This window comes from Oncorhynchus keta, chromosome 3 (genome assembly GCF_023373465.1).
Source record: "Oncorhynchus keta strain PuntledgeMale-10-30-2019 chromosome 3, Oket_V2, whole genome shotgun sequence".
Classification (NCBI taxonomy): domain Eukaryota; kingdom Metazoa; phylum Chordata; class Actinopteri; order Salmoniformes; family Salmonidae; genus Oncorhynchus; species Oncorhynchus keta.
In genome coordinates this window covers 7,875,726-7,894,517 of record NC_068423.1, presented here as the reverse complement: position 1 = coordinate 7,894,517, position 18,792 = coordinate 7,875,726, and the positions used below count along the sequence as shown (strand labels likewise).

General features: G+C 42.5%; 16 non-coding genes across 16 annotated transcripts; all 16 read right to left on the bottom strand.

Annotated features, from left to right (window-relative positions):
• Positions 1-603: 603 nt before the first annotated feature.
• trnak-uuu (transfer RNA lysine (anticodon UUU)) lies at positions 604-676 on the bottom strand. The gene has a single exon. It is a non-coding gene; the product is annotated as a tRNA-Lys (tRNA).
• A 1,132-nt stretch (positions 677-1,808) lies between these two features.
• Positions 1,809-1,881, bottom strand: trnak-uuu (transfer RNA lysine (anticodon UUU)). The gene has a single exon. It is a non-coding gene; the product is annotated as a tRNA-Lys (tRNA).
• A 1,126-nt stretch (positions 1,882-3,007) lies between these two features.
• On the bottom strand, positions 3,008-3,080 carry trnak-uuu (transfer RNA lysine (anticodon UUU)). The gene has a single exon. It is a non-coding gene; the product is annotated as a tRNA-Lys (tRNA).
• Positions 3,081-4,208: 1,128 nt separating this feature from the next.
• trnak-uuu (transfer RNA lysine (anticodon UUU)) lies at positions 4,209-4,281 on the bottom strand. Its single transcript has one exon. It is a non-coding gene; the product is annotated as a tRNA-Lys (tRNA).
• Positions 4,282-5,410: 1,129 nt separating this feature from the next.
• trnak-uuu (transfer RNA lysine (anticodon UUU)) lies at positions 5,411-5,483 on the bottom strand. The gene has a single exon. It is a non-coding gene; the product is annotated as a tRNA-Lys (tRNA).
• A 1,129-nt stretch (positions 5,484-6,612) lies between these two features.
• trnak-uuu (transfer RNA lysine (anticodon UUU)) lies at positions 6,613-6,685 on the bottom strand. Its single transcript has one exon. It is a non-coding gene; the product is annotated as a tRNA-Lys (tRNA).
• A 1,131-nt stretch (positions 6,686-7,816) lies between these two features.
• On the bottom strand, positions 7,817-7,889 carry trnak-uuu (transfer RNA lysine (anticodon UUU)). The gene has a single exon. It is a non-coding gene; the product is annotated as a tRNA-Lys (tRNA).
• A 1,127-nt stretch (positions 7,890-9,016) lies between these two features.
• trnak-uuu (transfer RNA lysine (anticodon UUU)) lies at positions 9,017-9,089 on the bottom strand. Its single transcript has one exon. It is a non-coding gene; the product is annotated as a tRNA-Lys (tRNA).
• Positions 9,090-10,218: 1,129 nt separating this feature from the next.
• Positions 10,219-10,291, bottom strand: trnak-uuu (transfer RNA lysine (anticodon UUU)). The gene has a single exon. It is a non-coding gene; the product is annotated as a tRNA-Lys (tRNA).
• A 1,128-nt stretch (positions 10,292-11,419) lies between these two features.
• trnak-uuu (transfer RNA lysine (anticodon UUU)) lies at positions 11,420-11,492 on the bottom strand. Its single transcript has one exon. It is a non-coding gene; the product is annotated as a tRNA-Lys (tRNA).
• Positions 11,493-12,620: 1,128 nt separating this feature from the next.
• Positions 12,621-12,693, bottom strand: trnak-uuu (transfer RNA lysine (anticodon UUU)). The gene has a single exon. It is a non-coding gene; the product is annotated as a tRNA-Lys (tRNA).
• Positions 12,694-13,822: 1,129 nt separating this feature from the next.
• On the bottom strand, positions 13,823-13,895 carry trnak-uuu (transfer RNA lysine (anticodon UUU)). The gene has a single exon. It is a non-coding gene; the product is annotated as a tRNA-Lys (tRNA).
• Positions 13,896-15,024: 1,129 nt separating this feature from the next.
• On the bottom strand, positions 15,025-15,097 carry trnak-uuu (transfer RNA lysine (anticodon UUU)). The gene has a single exon. It is a non-coding gene; the product is annotated as a tRNA-Lys (tRNA).
• Positions 15,098-16,227: 1,130 nt separating this feature from the next.
• Positions 16,228-16,300, bottom strand: trnak-uuu (transfer RNA lysine (anticodon UUU)). The gene has a single exon. It is a non-coding gene; the product is annotated as a tRNA-Lys (tRNA).
• Positions 16,301-17,428: 1,128 nt separating this feature from the next.
• On the bottom strand, positions 17,429-17,501 carry trnak-uuu (transfer RNA lysine (anticodon UUU)). Its single transcript has one exon. It is a non-coding gene; the product is annotated as a tRNA-Lys (tRNA).
• Positions 17,502-18,633: 1,132 nt separating this feature from the next.
• On the bottom strand, positions 18,634-18,706 carry trnak-uuu (transfer RNA lysine (anticodon UUU)). Its single transcript has one exon. It is a non-coding gene; the product is annotated as a tRNA-Lys (tRNA).
• Between the last annotated feature and the right edge of the window lie 86 nt (positions 18,707-18,792).

Here is an 18,792-nt window from a genome sequence, read left to right as displayed (position 1 = left end):
TGCATATACTTGGTAGATGTGGATAAAAATCACTCTAAAGTTTCCAAAACTGTTAAAATCCTGTCTGTGAGTATAATAGAACTGATACAGCAGGCGAAAACCTGAGGAAAATCAATCCAGGAAGTGGGATTTTTTTTGGTGTGGGTAGTTTTCAATTGAATGCCTATTGAGTTTCTAATGGGTTCGGACCCATATTGCAGTTCCTATGGCTTCCACTAGATGTCAACAGTCTTTAGACATTGTTTGAGACTTCTTTTCTGAAAAAGTAAGAAGAATGAGACCTTTCTGTCAATGCTTAGGAAGCATGCAATGCTGGTTTGCGAGCGTGACCGAGTGCGCACCCTTCGTTGTTTTTCCTTTCTATTGAATACGCTATTGTCCGGTTGAAATATGATCGATTATTAAGACAATCGACAACCTGAGGATTCATTTTAACATGGTTTGACATGTTTCGACAAACTTTATCGGTACTATGAGGATGTCTTCAGACTAAGCTGTTTTGGCTCTGGGAGTGTTGTCCACAGTTCGAACATGTCATGGAAAGTCAAGTAAAATGCATGTTCAGAAAGACAGTGGAGTGAAGAAATGTGAACATTAAAGTATCGCCCGAACAGGGACTTGAACCCTGGACCCTCAGATTAAAAGTCTGATGCTCTACCGACTGAGCTATCCGGGCTCTGCTTTTGCTTATTTTCATACACCTAACCTGCCGGGTAGAGGCACGTGCTGACGAGGGGGCATTGTCAGATGGTACAGTTCCCCAGAGAACCAGGTCTTCATTCCAAATGATACAGTCAACAAAATCTGAACTAGGCATCCCCTCCAAAAAACACATTGTACAAGATCTCGTGGCGCAAAGGTAGTGCGTCTGACTCCAGATCAGAAGGTTGTGTGTTCAAATCACGTCGTGTTCAGGGATTTCATGTGTGCATTATCTGCGTTCTTTACACAGCGAAGTCAATGAATCAGCACATGAACCAATGTGGCTTTACATAAACCACCAAACCAATGCTGCTGCTTAAGATGACAATTGTCTCTCACAGAAGCATGGCACACTGCAAATTCCTAAATCAGATGATGCTGTGTGATTGACAGACTTAAATCATTATTCGAACAAGGAGTTCAACTTCTTTTGGCTTGGAGGCAGAATTTCGGCATATGGATGAGAAGCGTGCCCTGTTACTCAGGCCCACATGCTCGGATATGCATATAATTGGTAGATGTGGATAAAAATCACTCTAAAGTTTCCAAAACTGTTAAAATCCTGTCTGTGAGTATAACAGAACTGATACGGCAGGCGAAAACCTGAGGAAAATCAATCCAGGAAGTGGGATTTTTTTGATGTGGGTAGTTTTCAATTGAATGCCTATTGAGTTTCTAATGGGTTCGGACCCAGATTGCAGTTCCTATGGCTTCCACTAGATGTCAACAGTCTTTAGACATTGTTTCAGACTTCTTTTCTGAAAAAGTAAGAAGAACGAGACCTTTCTGTCAATGCTTAGGAAGCATGCAATGCTGGTTTGCGAGCGTGACCGAGTGCGCACCCTTCGTTGTTTTTCCTTTCTATTGAATACGCTATTGTCCGGTTGAAATATGATCGATTATTAAGACAATCGACAACCTGAGGATTCATTTTAACATGGTTTGACATGTTTCGACAAACTTTATCGGTACTATGAGGATGTCTTCAGACTAAGCTGTTTTGGCTCTGGGAGTGTTTTGTCCACAGTTCGAACATGTCATGGAAAGTCAAGTAAAATGCATGTTCAGAAAGACAGTGGAGTGAAGAAATGTGAACATTAAAGTATCGCCCGAACAGGGACTTGAACCCTGGACCCTCAGATTAAAAGTCTGATGCTCTACCGACTGAGCTATCCGGGCTCTGCTTTTGCTTATTTTCATACACCTAACCTGCCGGGTAGAGGCACGTGCTGACGAGGGGGCATTGTCAGATGGTACAGTTCCCCAGAGAACCAGGTCTTCATTCCAAATGATACAGTCAACAAAATCTGAACTAGGCATCCCCTCCAAAAACACATTGTACAAGATCTCGTGGCGCAAAGGTAGTGCGTCTGACTCCAGATCAGAAGGTTGTGTGTTCAAATCACGTCGTGTTCAGGGATTTCATGTGTGCATTATCTGCGTTCTTTACACAGCGAAGTCAATGAATCAGCACATGAACCAATGTGGCTTTACATAAACCACCAAACCAATGCTGCTTAAGATGACAATTGTCTCTCACAGAAGCATGGCACACTGCAAATTCCTAAATCAGATGATGCTGTGTGATTGACAGACTTAAATCATTATTCGAACAAGGAGTTCAACTTCTTTTGGCTTGGAGGCAGAATTTCGGCATATGGATGAGAAGCGTGCCCTGTTACTCAGGCCCACATGCTCGGATATGCATATAATTGGTAGATGTGGATAAAAATCACTCTAAAGTTTCCAAAACTGTTAAAATCCTGTCTGTGAGTATAACAGAACTGATACGGCAGGCGAAACCTGAGGAAATCAATCCAGGAAGTGGGATTTTTTTGATGTGGGTAGTTTTCAATTGAATGCCTATTGAGTTTCTAATGGGTTCGGACCCAGATTGCAGTTCCTATGGCTTCCACTAGATGTCAACAGTCTTTAGACATTGTTTCAGACTTCTTTTCTGAAAAAGTAAGAAGAACGAGACCTTTCTGTCAATGCTTAGGAAGCATGCAATGCTGGTTTGCGAGCGTGACCGAGTGCGCACCCTTCGTTGTTTTTCCTTTCTATTGAATACGCTATTGTCCGGTTGAAATATGATCGATTATTAAGACAATCGACAACCTGAGGATTCATTTTAACATGGTTTGACATGTTTCGACAAACTTTATCGGTACTATGAGGATGTCTTCAGACTAAGCTGTTTTGGCTCTGGGAGTGTTTTGTCCACAGTTCGAACATGTCATGGAAAGTCAAGTAAAATGCATGTTCAGAAAGACAGTGGAGTGAAGAAATGTGAACATTAAAGTATCGCCCGAACAGGGACTTGAACCCTGGACCCTCAGATTAAAAGTCTGATGCTCTACCGACTGAGCTATCCGGGCTCTGCTTTTGCTTATTTTCATACACCTAACCTGCCGGGTAGAGGCACGTGCTGACGAGGGGGCATTGTCAGATGGTACAGTTCCCCAGAGAACCAGGTCTTCATTCCAAATGATACAGTCAACAAAATCTGAACTAGGCATCCCCTCCAAAAACACATTGTACAAGATCTCGTGGCGCAAAGGTAGTGCGTCTGACTCCAGATCAGAAGGTTGTGTGTTCAAATCACGTCGTGTTCAGGGATTTCATGTGTGCATTATCTGCGTTCTTTACACAGCGAAGTCAATGAATCAGCACATGAACCAATGTGGCTTTACATAAACCACCAAACCAATGCTGCTTAAGATGACAATTGTCTCTCACAGAAGCATGGCACACTGCAAATTCCTAAATCAGATGATGCTGTGTGATTGACAGACTTAAATCATTATTCGAACAAGGAGTTCAACTTCTTTTGGCTTGGAGGCAGAATTTCGGCATATGGATGAGAAGCGTGCCCTGTTACTCAGGCCCACATGCTCGGATATGCATATAATTGGTAGATGTGGATAAAAATCACTCTAAAGTTTCCAAAACTGTTAAAATCCTGTCTGTGAGTATAACAGAACTGATACAGCAGGCGAAAACCTGAGGAAAATCAATCCAGGAAGTGGGATTTTTTTGATGTGGGTAGTTTTCAATTGAATGCCTATTGAGTTTCTAATGGGTTCGGACCCAGATTGCAGTTCCTATGTCTTCCACTAGATGTCAACAGTCTTTAGACATTGTTTCAGACTTCTTTTCTGAAAAAGTAAGAAGAACGAGACCTTTCTGTCAATGCTTAGGAAGCATGCAATGCTGGTTTGCGAGCGTGACCGAGTGCGCACCCTTCGTTGTTTTTCCTTTCTATTGAATACGCTATTGTCCGGTTGAAATATGATCGATTATTAAGACAATCGACAACCTGAGGATTCATTTTAACATGGTTTGACATGTTTCGACAAACTTTATCGGTACTATGAGGATGTCTTCAGACTAAGCTGTTTTGGCTCTGGGAGTGTTTTGTCCACAGTTCGAACATGTCATGGAAAGTCAAGTAAAATGCATGTTCAGAAAGACAGTGGAGTGAAGAAATGTGAACATTAAAGTATCGCCCGAACAGGGACTTGAACCCTGGACCCTCAGATTAAAAGTCTGATGCTCTACCGACTGAGCTATCCGGGCTCTGCTTTTGCTTATTTTCATACACCTAACCTGCCGGGTAGAGGCACGTGCTGACGAGGGGGCATTGTCAGATGGTACAGTTCCCCAGAGAACCAGGTCTTCATTCCAAATGATACAGTCAACAAAATCTGAACTAGGCATCCCCTCCAAAAAACACATTGTACAAGATCTCGTGGCGCAAAGGTAGTGCGTCTGACTCCAGATCAGAAGGTTGTGTGTTCAAATCACGTCGTGTTCAGGGATTTCATGTGTGCATTATCTGCGTTCTTTACACAGCGAAGTCAATGAATCAGCACATGAACCAATGTGGCTTTACATAAACCACCAAACCAATGCTGCTTAAGATGACAATTGTCTCTCACAGAAGCATGGCACACTGCAAATTCCTAAATCAGATGATGCTGTGTGATTGACAGACTTAAATCATTATTCGAACAAGGAGTTCAACTTCTTTTGGCTTGGAGGCAGAATTTCGGCATATGGATGAGAAGCGTGCCCTGTTACTCAGGCCCACATGCTCGGATATGCATATAATTGGTAGATGTGGATAAAAATCACTCTAAAGTTTCCAAAACTGTTAAAATCCTGTCTGTGAGTATAACAGAACTGATACGGCAGGCGAAAACCTGAGGAAAATCAATCCAGGAAGTGGGATTTTTTTGATGTGGGTAGTTTTCAATTGAATGCCTATTGAGTTTCTAATGGGTTCGGACCCAGATTGCAGTTCCTATGGCTTCCACTAGATGTCAACAGTCTTTAGACATTGTTTCAGACTTCTTTTCTGAAAAAGTAAGAAGAACGAGACCTTTCTGTCAATGCTTAGGAAGCATGCAATGCTGGTTTGCGAGCGTGACCGAGTGCGCACCCTTCGTTGTTTTTCCTTTCTATTGAATACGCTATTGTCCGGTTGAAATATGATCGATTATTAAGACAATCGACAACCTGAGGATTCATTTTAACATGGTTTGACATGTTTCGACAAACTTTATCGGTACTATGAGGATGTCTTCAGACTAAGCTGTTTTGGCTCTGGGAGTGTTTTGTCCACAGTTCGAACATGTCATGGAAAGTCAAGTAAAATGCATGTTCAGAAAGACAGTGGAGTGAAGAAATGTGAACATTAAAGTATCGCCCGAACAGGGACTTGAACCCTGGACCCTCAGATTAAAAGTCTGATGCTCTACCGACTGAGCTATCCGGGCTCTGCTTTTGCTTATTTTCATACACCTAACCTGCCGGGTAGAGGCACGTGCTGACGAGGGGGCATTGTCAGATGGTACAGTTCCCCAGAGAACCAGGTCTTCATTCCAAATGATACAGTCAACAAAATCTGAACTAGGCATCCCCTCCAAAAAACACATTGTACAAGATCTCGTGGCGCAAAGGTAGTGCGTCTGACTCCAGATCAGAAGGTTGTGTGTTCAAATCACGTCGTGTTCAGGGATTTCATGTGTGCATTATCTGCGTTCTTTACACAGCGAAGTCAATGAATCAGCACATGAACCAATGTGGCTTTACATAAACCACCAAACCAATGCTGCTTAAGATGACAATTGTCTCTCACAGAAGCATGGCACACTGCAAATTCCTAAATCAGATGATGCTGTGTGATTGACAGACTTAAATCATTATTCGAACAAGGAGTTCAACTTCTTTTGGCTTGGAGGCAGAATTTCGGCATATGGATGAGAAGCGTGCCCTGTTACTCAGGCCCACATGCTCGGATATGCATATAATTGGTAGATGTGGATAAAAATCACTCTAAAGTTTCCAAAACTGTTAAAATCCTGTCTGTGAGTATAACAGAACTGATACGGCAGGCGAAAACCTGAGGAAAATCAATCCAGGAAGTGGGATTTTTTTGATGTGGGTAGTTTTCAATTGAATGCCTATTGAGTTTCTAATGGGTTCGGACCCAGATTGCAGTTCCTATGGCTTCCACTAGATGTCAACAGTCTTTAGACATTGTTTCAGACTTCTTTTCTGAAAAAGTAAGAAGAACGAGACCTTTCTGTCAATGCTTAGGAAGCATGCAATGCTGGTTTGCGAGCGTGACCGAGTGCGCACCCTTCGTTGTTTTTCCTTTCTATTGAATACGCTATTGTCCGGTTGAAATATGATCGATTATTAAGACAATCGACAACCTGAGGATTCATTTTAACATGGTTTGACATGTTTCGACAAACTTTATCGGTACTATGAGGATGTCTTCAGACTAAGCTGTTTTGGCTCTGGGAGTGTTTTGTCCACAGTTCGAACATGTCATGGAAAGTCAAGTAAAATGCATGTTCAGAAAGACAGTGGAGTGAAGAAATGTGAACATTAAAGTATCGCCCGAACAGGGACTTGAACCCTGGACCCTCAGATTAAAAGTCTGATGCTCTACCGACTGAGCTATCCGGGCTCTGCTTTTGCTTATTTTCATACACCTAACCTGCCGGGTAGAGGCACGTGCTGACGAGGGGGCATTGTCAGATGGTACAGTTCCCCAGAGAACCAGGTCTTCATTCCAAATGATACAGTCAACAAAATCTGAACTAGGCATCCCCTCCAAAAAACACATTGTACAAGATCTCGTGGCGCAAAGGTAGTGCGTCTGACTCCAGATCAGAAGGTTGTGTGTTCAAATCAAGTCGTGTTCAGGGTTTTCATGTGTGCATTATCTGCATTCTTTACACAGCGAAGTCAATGAATCAGCACATGAACCAATGTGGCTTTACATAAACCACCAAACCAATGCTGCTTAAGATGACAATTGTCTCTCACAGAAGCATGGCACACTGCAAATTCCTAAATCAGATGATGCTGTGTGATTGACAGACTTAAATCATTATTCGAACAAGGAGTTCAACTTCTTTTGGCTTGGAGGCAGAATTTCGGCATATGGATGAGAAGCGTGCCCTGTTACTCAGGCCCACATGCTCGGATATGCATATAATTGGTAGATGTGGATAAAAATCACTCTAAAGTTTCCAAAACTGTTAAAATCCTGTCTGTGAGTATAACAGAACTGATACGGCAGGCGAAAACCTGAGGAAAATCAATCCAGGAAGTGGGATTTTTTTGATGTGGGTAGTTTTCAATTGAATGCCTATTGAGTTTCTAATGGGTTCGGACCCAGATTGCAGTTCCTATGGCTTCCACTAGATGTCAACAGTCTTTAGACATTGTTTCAGACTTCTTTTCTGAAAAATTAAGAAGAACGAGACCTTTCTGTCCCAATGCTTAGGAAGCATGCAATGCTGGTTTGCGAGCGTGACCGAGTGCGCACCCTTCGTTGTTTTTCCTTTCTATTGAATACGCTATTGTCCGGTTGAAATATGATCGATTATTAAGACAATCGACAACCTGAGGATTCATTTTAACATGGTTTGACATGTTTCGACAAACTTTATCGGTACTATGAGGATGTCTTCAGACTAAGCTGTTTTGGCTCTGGGAGTGTTTTGTCCACAGTTCGAACATGTCATGGAAAGTCAAGTAAAATGCATGTTCAGAAAGACAGTGGAGTGAAGAAATGTGAACATTAAAGTATCGCCCGAACAGGGACTTGAACCCTGGACCCTCAGATTAAAAGTCTGATGCTCTACCGACTGAGCTATCCGGGCTCTGCTTTTGCTTATTTTCATACACCTAACCTGCCGGGTAGAGGCACGTGCTGACGAGGGGGCATTGTCAGATGGTACAGTTCCCCAGAGAACCAGGTCTTCATTCCAAATGATACAGTCAACAAAATCTGAACTAGGCATCCCCTCCAAAAAGACATTGTACAAGATCTCGTGGCGCAAAGGTAGTGCGTCTGACTCCAGATCAGAAGGTTGTGTGTTCAGATCAAGTCGTGTTCAGGGATTTCATGTGTTCATTATCTGCCTTCTTTACACAGCGAAGTCAATGAATCAGCACATGAACCAATGTGGCTTTACATAAACCACCAAACCAATGCTGCTTAAGATGACAATTGTCTCTCACAGAAGCATGGCACACTGCAAATTCCTAAATCAGATGATGCTGTGTGATTGACAGACTTAAATCATTATTCGAACAAGGAGTTCAACTTCTTTTGGCTTGGAGGCAGAATTTCGGCATATGGATGAGAAGCGTGCCCTGTTACTCAGGCCCACATGCTCGGATATGCATATAATTGGTAGATGTGGATAAAAATCACTCTAAAGTTTCCAAAACTGTTAAAATCCTGTCTGTGAGTATAACAGAACTGATACGGCAGGCGAAACCTGAGGAAAATCAATCCAGGAAGTGGGATTTTTTTGATGTGGGTAGTTTTCAATTGAATGCCTATTGAGTTTCTAATGGGTTCGGACCCAGATTGCAGTTCATATGGCTTCCACTAGATGTCAACAGTCTTTAGACATTGTTTCAGACTTCTTTTCTGAAAAATTAAGAAGAACGAGACCTTTCTGTCAATGCTTAGGAAGCATGCAATGCTGGTTTGCGAGCGTGACCGAGTGCGCACCCTTCGTTGTTTTTCCTTTCTATTGAATACGCTATTGTCCGGTTGAAATATGATCGATTATTAAGACAATCGACAACCTGAGGATTCATTTTAACATGGTTTGACATGTTTCGACAAACTTTATCGGTACTATGAGGATGTCTTCAGACTAAGCTGTTTTGGCTCTGGGAGTGTTTTGTCCACAGTTCGAACATGTCATGGAAAGTCAAGTAAAATGCATGTTCAGAAAGACAGTGGAGTGAAGAAATGTGAACATTAAAGTATCGCCCGAACAGGGACTTGAACCCTGGACCCTCAGATTAAAAGTCTGATGCTCTACCGACTGAGCTATCCGGGCTCTGCTTTTGCTTATTTTCATACACCTAACCTGCCGGGTAGAGGCACGTGCTGACGAGGGGGCATTGTCAGATGGTACAGTTCCCCAGAGAACCAGGTCTTCATTCCAAATGATACAGTCAACAAAATCTGAACTAGGCATCCCCTCCAAAAACACATTGTACAAGATCTCGTGGCGCAAAGGTAGTGCGTCTGACTCCAGATCAGAAGGTTGTGTGTTCAAATCAAGTCGTGTTCAGGGATTTCATGTGTGCATTATCTGCCTTCTTTACACAGCGAAGTCAATGAATCAGCACATGAACCAATGTGGCTTTACATAAACCACCAAACCAATGCTGCTTAAGATGACAATTGTCTCTCACAGAAGCATGGCACACTGCAAATTCCTAAATCAGATGATGCTGTGTGATTGACAGACCTAAATCATTATTCGAACAAGGAGTTCAACTTCTTTTGGCTTGGAGGCAGAATTTCGGCATATGGATGAGAAGCGTGCCCTGTTACTCAGGCCCACATGCTCGGATATGCATATAATTGGTAGATGTGGATAAAAATCACTCTAAAGTTTCCAAAACTGTTAAAATCCAGTCTGTGAGTATAACAGAACTGATACGGCAGGCGAAAACCTGAGGAAAATCAATCCAGGAAGTGGGATTTTTTTTGATGTGGGTAGTTTTCAATTGAATGCCTATTGAGTTTCTAATGGGTTCGGACCCAGATTGCAGTTCATATGGCTTCCACTAGATGTCAACAGTCTTTAGACATTGTTTCAGACTTCTTTTCTGAAAAATTAAGAAGAACGAGACCTTTCTGTCAATGCTTAGGAAGCATGCAATGCTGGTTTGCGAGCGTGACCGAGTGCGCACCCTTCGTTGTTTTTCCTTTCTATTGAATACGCTATTGTCCGGTTGAAATATGATCGATTATTAAGACAATCGACAACCTGAGGATTCATTTTAACATGGTTTGACATGTTTCGACAAACTTTATCGGTACTATGAGGATGTCTTCAGACTAAGCTGTTTTGGCTCTGGGAGTGTTTTGTCCACAGTTCGAACATGTCATGGAAAGTCAAGTAAAATGCATGTTCAGAAAGACAGTGGAGTGAAGAAATGTGAACATTAAAGTATCGCCCGAACAGGGACTTGAACCCTGGACCCTCAGATTAAAAGTCTGATGCTCTACCGACTGAGCTATCCGGGCTCTGCTTTTGCTTATTTTCATACACCTAACCTGCCGGGTAGAGGCACGTGCTGACGAGGGGCATTGTCAGATGGTACAGTTCCCCAGAGAACCAGGTCTTCATTCCAAATGATACAGTCAACAAAATCTGAACTAGGCATCCCCTCCAAAAAACACATTGTACAAGATCTCGTGGCGCAAAGGTAGTGCGTCTGACTCCAGATCAGAAGGTTGTGTGTTCAAATCAAGTCGTGTTCAGGGATTTCATGTGTGCATTATCTGCATTCTTTACACAGCGAAGTCAATGAATCAGCACATGAACCAATGTGGCTTTACATAAACCACCAAACCAATGCTGCTTAAGATGACAATTGTCTCTCACAGAAGCATGGCACACTGCAAATTCCTAAATCAGATGATGCTGTGTGATTGACAGACTTAAATCATTATTCGAACAAGGAGTTCAACTTCTTTTGGCTTGGAGGCAGAATTTCGGCATATGGATGAGAAGCGTGCCCTGTTACTCAGGCCCACATGCTCGGATATGCATATAATTGGTAGATGTGGATAAAAATCACTCTAAAGTTTCCAAAACTGTTAAAATCCTGTCTGTGAGTATAACAGAACTGATACGGCAGGCGAAAACCTGAGGAAAATCAATCCAGGAAGTGGGATTTTTTTGATGTGGGTAGTTTTCAATTGAATGCCTATTGAGTTTCTAATGGGTTCGGACCCAGATTGCAGTTCCTATGGCTTCCACTAGATGTCAACAGTCTTTAGACATTGTTTCAGACTTCTTTTCTGAAAAAGTAAGAAGAACGAGACCTTTCTGTCAATGCTTAGGAAGCATGCAATGCTGGTTTGCGAGCGTGACCGAGTGCGCACCCTTCGTTGTTTTTCCTTTCTATTGAATACGCTATTGTCCGGTTGAAATATGATCGATTATTAAGACAATCGACAACCTGAGGATTCATTTTAACATGGTTTGACATGTTTCGACAAACTTTATCGGTACTATGAGGATGTCTTCAGACTAAGCTGTTTTGGCTCTGGGAGTGTTTTGTCCACAGTTCGAACATGTCATGGAAAGTCAAGTAAAATGCATGTTCAGAAAGACAGTGGAGTGAAGAAATGTGAACATTAAAGTATCGCCCGAACAGGGACTTGAACCCTGGACCCTCAGATTAAAAGTCTGATGCTCTACCGACTGAGCTATCCGGGCTCTGCTTTTGCTTATTTTCATACACCTAACCTGCCGGGTAGAGGCACGTGCTGACGAGGGGGCATTGTCAGATGGTACAGTTCCCCAGAGAACCAGGTCTTCATTCCAAATGATACAGTCAACAAAATCTGAACTAGGCATCCCCTCCAAAAACACATTGTACAAGATCTCGTGGCGCAAAGGTAGTGCGTCTGACTCCAGATCAGAAGGTTGTGTGTTCAAATCACGTCGTGTTCAGGGATTTCATGTGTGCATTATCTGCGTTCTTTACACAGCGAAGTCAATGAATCAGCACATGAACCAATGTGGCTTTACATAAACCACCAAACCAATGCTGCTTAAGATGACAATTGTCTCTCACAGAAGCATGGCACACTGCAAATTCCTAAATCAGATGATGCTGTGTGATTGACAGACTTAAATCATTATTCGAACAAGGAGTTCAACTTCTTTTGGCTTGGAGGCAGAATTTCGGCATATGGATGAGAAGCGTGCCCTGTTACTCAGGCCCACATGCTCGGATATGCATATAATTGGTAGATGTGGATAAAAATCACTCTAAAGTTTCCAAAACTGTTAAAATCCTGTCTGTGAGTATAACAGAACTGATACGGCAGGCGAAAACCTGAGGAAAATCAATCCAGGAAGTGGGATTTTTTTGATGTGGGTAGTTTTCAATTGAATGCCTATTGAGTTTCTAATGGGTTCGGACCCAGATTGCAGTTCCTATGGCTTCCACTAGATGTCAACAGTCTTTAGACATTGTTTCAGACTTCTTTTCTGAAAAAGTAAGAAGAACGAGACCTTTCTGTCAATGCTTAGGAAGCATGCAATGCTGGTTTGCGAGCGTGACCGAGTGCGCACCCTTCGTTGTTTTTCCTTTCTATTGAATACGCTATTGTCCGGTTGAAATATGATCGATTATTAAGACAATCGACAACCTGAGGATTCATTTTAACATGGTTTGACATGTTTCGACAAACTTTATCGGTACTATGAGGATGTCTTCAGACTAAGCTGTTTTGGCTCTGGGAGTGTTTTGTCCACAGTTCGAACATGTCATGGAAAGTCAAGTAAAATGCATGTTCAGAAAGACAGTGGAGTGAAGAAATGTGAACATTAAAGTATCGCCCGAACAGGGACTTGAACCCTGGACCCTCAGATTAAAAGTCTGATGCTCTACCGACTGAGCTATCCGGGCTCTGCTTTTGCTTATTTTCATACACCTAACCTGCCGGGTAGAGGCACGTGCTGACGAGGGGGCATTGTCAGATGGTACAGTTCCCCAGAGAACCAGGTCTTCATTCCAAATGATACAGTCAACAAAATCTGAACTAGGCATCCCCTCCAAAAAACACATTGTACAAGATCTCGTGGCGCAAAGGTAGTGCGTCTGACTCCAGATCAGAAGGTTGTGTGTTCAAATCAAGTCGTGTTCAGGGATTTCATGTGTGCATTATCTGCGTTCTTTACACAGCGAAGTCAATGAATCAGCACATGAACCAATGTGGCTTTACATAAACCACCAAACCAATGCTGCTTAAGATGACAATTGTCTCTCACAGAAGCATGGCACACTGCAAATTCCTAAATCAGATGATGCTGTGTGATTGACAGACTTAAATCATTATTCGAACAAGGAGTTCAACTTCTTTTGGCTTGGAGGCAGAATTTCGGCATATGGATGAGAAGCGTGCCCTGTTACTCAGGCCCACATGCTCGGATATGCATATAATTGGTAGATGTGGATAAAAATCACTCTAAAGTTTCCAAAACTGTTAAAATCCTGTCTGTGAGTATAACAGAACTGATACGGCAGGCGAAAACCTGAGGAAAATCAATCCAGGAAGTGGGATTTTTTTGATGTGGGTAGTTTTCAATTGAATGCCTATTGAGTTTCTAATGGGTTCGGACCCAGATTGCAGTTCATATGGCTTCCACTAGATGTCAACAGTCTTTAGACATTGTTTCAGACTTCTTTTCTGAAAAAGTAAGAAGAACGAGACCTTTCTGTCAGTGCTTAGGAAGCATGCAATGCTGGTTTGCGAGCGTGACCGAGTGCGCACCCTTCGTTGTTTTTCCTTTCTATTGAATACGCTATTGTCCGGTTGAAATATGATCGATTATTAAGACAATCGACAACCTGAGGATTCATTTTAACATGGTTTGACATGTTTCGACAAACTTTATCGGTACTATGAGGATGTCTTCAGACTAAGCTGTTTTGGCTCTGGGAGTGTTTTGTCCACAGTTCGAACATGTCATGGAAAGTCAAGTAAAATGCATGTTCAGAAAGACAGTGGAGTGAAGAAATGTGAACATTAAAGTATCGCCCGAACAGGGACTTGAACCCTGGACCCTCAGATTAAAAGTCTGATGCTCTACCGACTGAGCTATCCGGGCTCTGCTTTTGCTTATTTTCATACACCTAACCTGCCGGGTAGAGGCACGTGCTGACGAGGGGGCATTGTCAGATGGTACAGTTCCCCAGAGAACCAGGTCTTCATTCCAAATGATACAGTCAACAAAATCTGAACTAGGCATCCCCTCCAAAAAACACATTGTACAAGATCTCGTGGCGCAAAGGTAGTGCGTCTGATTCCAGATGAGAAGGTTGTGTGTTCAAATCATGTTGTGTTCAGGGATTTCATGTGTGCATTATCTGCGTTCTTTACACAGCGAAGTCAATGAATCAGCACATGAACCAATGTGGCTTTACATAAACCACCAAACCAATGCTGCTTAAGATGACAATTGTCTCTCACAGAAGCATGGCACACTGCAAATTCCTAAATCAGATGATGCTGTGTGATTGACAGACTTAAATCATTATTCGAACAAGGAGTTCAACTTCTTTTGGCTTGGAGGCAGAATTTCGGCATATGGATGAGAAGCGTGCCCTGTTACTCAGGCCCACATGCTCGGATATGCATATAATTGGTAGATGTGGATAAAAATCACTCTAAAGTTTCCAAAACTGTTAAAATCCTGTCTGTGAGTATAACAGAACTGATACGGCAGGCGAAAACCTGAGGAAAATCAATCCAGGAAGTGGGATTTTTTTGATGTGGGTAGTTTTCAATTGAATGCCTATTGAGTTTCTAATGGGTTCGGACCCAGATTGCAGTTCCTATGGCTTCCACTAGATGTCAACAGTCTTTAGACATTGTTTCAGACTTCTTTTCTGAAAAATTAAGAAGAACGAGACCTTTCTGTCAGTGCTTAGGAAGCATGCAATGCTGGTTTGCGAGCGTGACCGAGTGCGCACCCTTCGTTGTTTTTCCTTTCTATTGAATACGCTATTGTCCGGTTGAAATATGATCGATTATTAAGACAATCGACAACCTGAGGATTCATTTTAACATGGTTTGACATGTTTCGACAAACTTTATCGGTACTATGAGGATGTCTTCAGACTAAGCTGTTTTGGCTCTGGGAGTGTTTTGTCCACAGTTCGAACATGTCATGGAAAGTCAAGTAAAATGCATGTTCAGAAAGACAGTGGAGTGAAGAAATGTGAACATTAAAGTATCGCCCGAACAGGGACTTGAACCCTGGACCCTCAGATTAAAAGTCTGATGCTCTACCGACTGAGCTATCCGGGCTCTGCTTTTGCTTATTTTCATACACCTAACCTGCCGGGTAGAGGCACGTGCTGACGAGGGGGCATTGTCAGATGGTACAGTTCCCCAGAGAACCAGGTCTTCATTCCAAATTATACAGTCAACAAAATCTGAACTAGGCATCCCCTCCAAAAGACACATTGTACAAGATCTCGTGGCGCAAAGGTAGTGCGTCTGACTCCAGATCAGAAGGTTGTGTGTTCAAATCACGTCATGTTCAGGGATTTCATGTGTGCATTATCTGCCTTCTTTACACAGCGAAGTCAATGAATCAGCACATGAACCAATGTGGCTTTACATAAACCACCAAACCAATGCTGCTTAAGATGACAATTGTCTCTCACAGAAGCATGGCACACTGCAAATTCCTAAATCAGATGATGCTGTGTGATTGACAGAATTAAATCATTATTCGAACAAGGAGTTCAACTTCTTTTGGCTTGGAGGCAGAATTTCGGCATATGGATGAGAAGCGTGCCCTGTTACTCAGGCCCAGATGCTCGGATATGCATATAATTGGTAGATGTGGATAAAAATCACTCTAAAGTTTCCAAAACTGTTAAAATCCTGTCTGTGAGTATAACAGAACTGATACGGCAGGCGAAAACCTGAGGAAAATCAATCCAGGAAGTGGGATTTTTTTTGATGTGGGTAGTTTTCAATTGAATGCCTATTGAGTTTCTAATGGGTTCGGACCCAGATTGCAGTTCCTATGGCTTCCACTAGATGTCAACAGTCTTTAGACATTGTTTCAGACTTCTTTTCTGAAAAATTAAGAAGAACGAGACCTTTCTGTCAGTGCTTAGGAAGCATGCAATGCTGGTTTGCGAGCGTGACCGAGTGCGCACCCTTCGTTGTTTTTCCTTTCTATTGAATACGCTATTGTCCGGTTGAAATATGATCGATTATTAAGACAATCGACAACCTGAGGATTCATTTTAACATGGTTTGACATGTTTCGACAAACTTTATCGGTACTATGAGGATGTCTTCAGACTAAGCTGTTTTGGCTCTGGGAGTGTTTTGTCCACAGTTCGAACATGTCATGGAAAGTCAAGTAAAATGCATGTTCAGAAAGACAGTGGAGTGAAGAAATGTGAACATTAAAGTATCGCCCGAACAGGGACTTGAACCCTGGACCCTCAGATTAAAAGTCTGATGCTCTACCGACTGAGCTATCCGGGCTCTGCTTTTGCTTATTTTCATACACCTAACCTGCCGGGTAGAGGCACGTGCTGACGAGGGGGCATTGTCAGATGGTACAGTTCCCCAGAGAACCAGGTCTTCATTCCAAATGATACAGTCAACAAAATCTGAACTAGGCATCCCCTCCAAAAAAACATTGTACAAGATCTCGTGGCGCAAAGGTAGTGCGTCTGACTCCAGATCAGAAGGTTGTGTGTTCAAATCACGTCGTGTTCAGGGATTTCATGTGTGCATTATCTGCGTTCTTTACACAGCGAAGTCAATGAATCAGCACATGAACCAATGTGGCTTTACATAAACCACCAAACCAATGCTGCTTAAGATGACAATTGTCTCTCACAGAAGCATGGCACACTGCAAATTCCTAAATCAGATGATGCTGTGTGATTGACAGACTTAAATCATTATTCGAACAAGGAGTTCAACTTCTTTTGGCTTGGAGGCAGAATTTCGGCATATGGATGAGAAGCGTGCCCTGTTACTCAGGCCCACATGCTCGGATATGCATATAATTGGTAGATGTGGATAAAAATCACTCTAAAGTTTCCAAAACTGTTAAAATCCTGTCTGTGAGTATAACAGAACTGATACGGCAGGCGAAAACCTGAGGAAAATCAATCCAGGAAGTGGGATTTTTTTGATGTGGGTAGTTTTCAATTGAATGCCTATTGAGTTTCTAATGGGTTCGGACCCAGATTGCAGTTCCTATGGCTTCCACTAGATGTCAACAGTCTTTAGACATTGTTTCAGACTTCTTTTCTGAAAAATTAAGAAGAACGAGACCTTTCTGTCAGTGCTTAGGAAGCATGCAATGCTGGTTTGCGAGCGTGACCGAGTGCGCACCCTTCGTTGTTTTTCCTTTCTATTGAATACGCTATTGTCCGGTTGAAATATGATCGATTATTAAGACAATCGACAACCTGAGGATTCATTTTAACATGGTTTGACATGTTTCGACAAACTTTATCGGTACTATGAGGATGTCTTCAGACTAAGCTGTTTTGGCTCTGGGAGTGTTTTGTCCACAGTTCGAACATGTCATGGAAAGTCAAGTAAAATGCATGTTCAGAAAGACAGTGGAGTGAAGAAATGTGAACATTAAAGTATCGCCCGAACAGGGACTTGAACCCTGGACCCTCAGATTAAAAGTCTGATGCTCTACCGACTGAGCTATCCGGGCTCTGCTTTTGCTTATTTTCATACACCTAACCTGCCGGGTAGAGGCACGTGCTGACGAGGGGGCATTGTCAGATGGTACAGTTCCCCAGAGAACCAGGTCTTCATTCCAAATGATACAGTCAACAAAATCTGAACTAGGCATCCCCTCCAAAAAACACATTGTACAAGATCTCGTGGCGCAAAGGTAGTGCGTCTGATTCCAGATGAGAAGGTTGTGTGTTCAAATCATGTTGTGTTCAGGGATTTCATGTGTGCATTATCTGCGTTCTTTACACAGCGAAGTCAATGAATCAGCACATGAACCAATGTGGCTTTACATAAACCACCAAACCAATGCTGCTTAAGATGACAATTGTCTCTCACAGAAGCATGGCACACTGCAAATTCCTAAATCAGATGATGCTGTGTGATTGACAGACTTAAATCATTATTCGAACAAGGAGTTCAACTTCTTTTGGCTTGGAGGCAGAATTTCGGCATATGGATGAGAAGCGTGCCCTGTTACTCAGGCCCACATGCTCGGATATGCATATAATTGGTAGATGTGGATAAAAATCACTCTAAAGTTTCCAAAACTGTTAAAATCCTGTCTGTGAGTATAACAGAACTGATACGGCAGGCGAAAACCTGAGGAAAATCAATCCAGGAAGTGGGATTTTTTTGATGTGGGTAGTTTTCAATTGAATGCCTATTGAGTTTCTATTGAGTTTTCTAATGATGTCAACAGTCTTTAGACATTGTTTCAGACCCAAGAACGAGACCTTTCTGTCAGTGCTTAGGAGCCTTGGCTTCATGCAATGCTGGTTTGACTTCTTTTCTGAAAAATTAAGAAGAACGTGACCGAGTGCGCACAATGCTGGTTTGCGAGCGTGACGTTGTTTTTCCTTTCTATTGAATACGCTATTGTCCGGTTGAAATATGATCGATTATTAAGACAATCGACAACCTGAGGATTCATTTTAACATGGTTTGACATGTTTCGACAAACTTTATCGGTACTATGAGGATGTCTTCAGACTAAGCTGTTTTGGCTCTGGGAGTGTTTTGTCCACAGTTCGAACATGTCATGGAAAGTCAAGTAAAATGCATGTTCAGAAAGACAGTGGAGTGAAGAAATGTGAACATTAAAGTATCGCCCGAACAGGGACTTGAACCCTGGACCCTCAGATTAAAAGTCTGATGCTCTACCGACTGAGCTATCCGGGCTCTGCTTTTGCTTATTTTCATACACCTAACCTGCCGGGTAGAGGCACGTGCTGACGAGGGGGCATTGTCAGATGGTACAGTTCCCC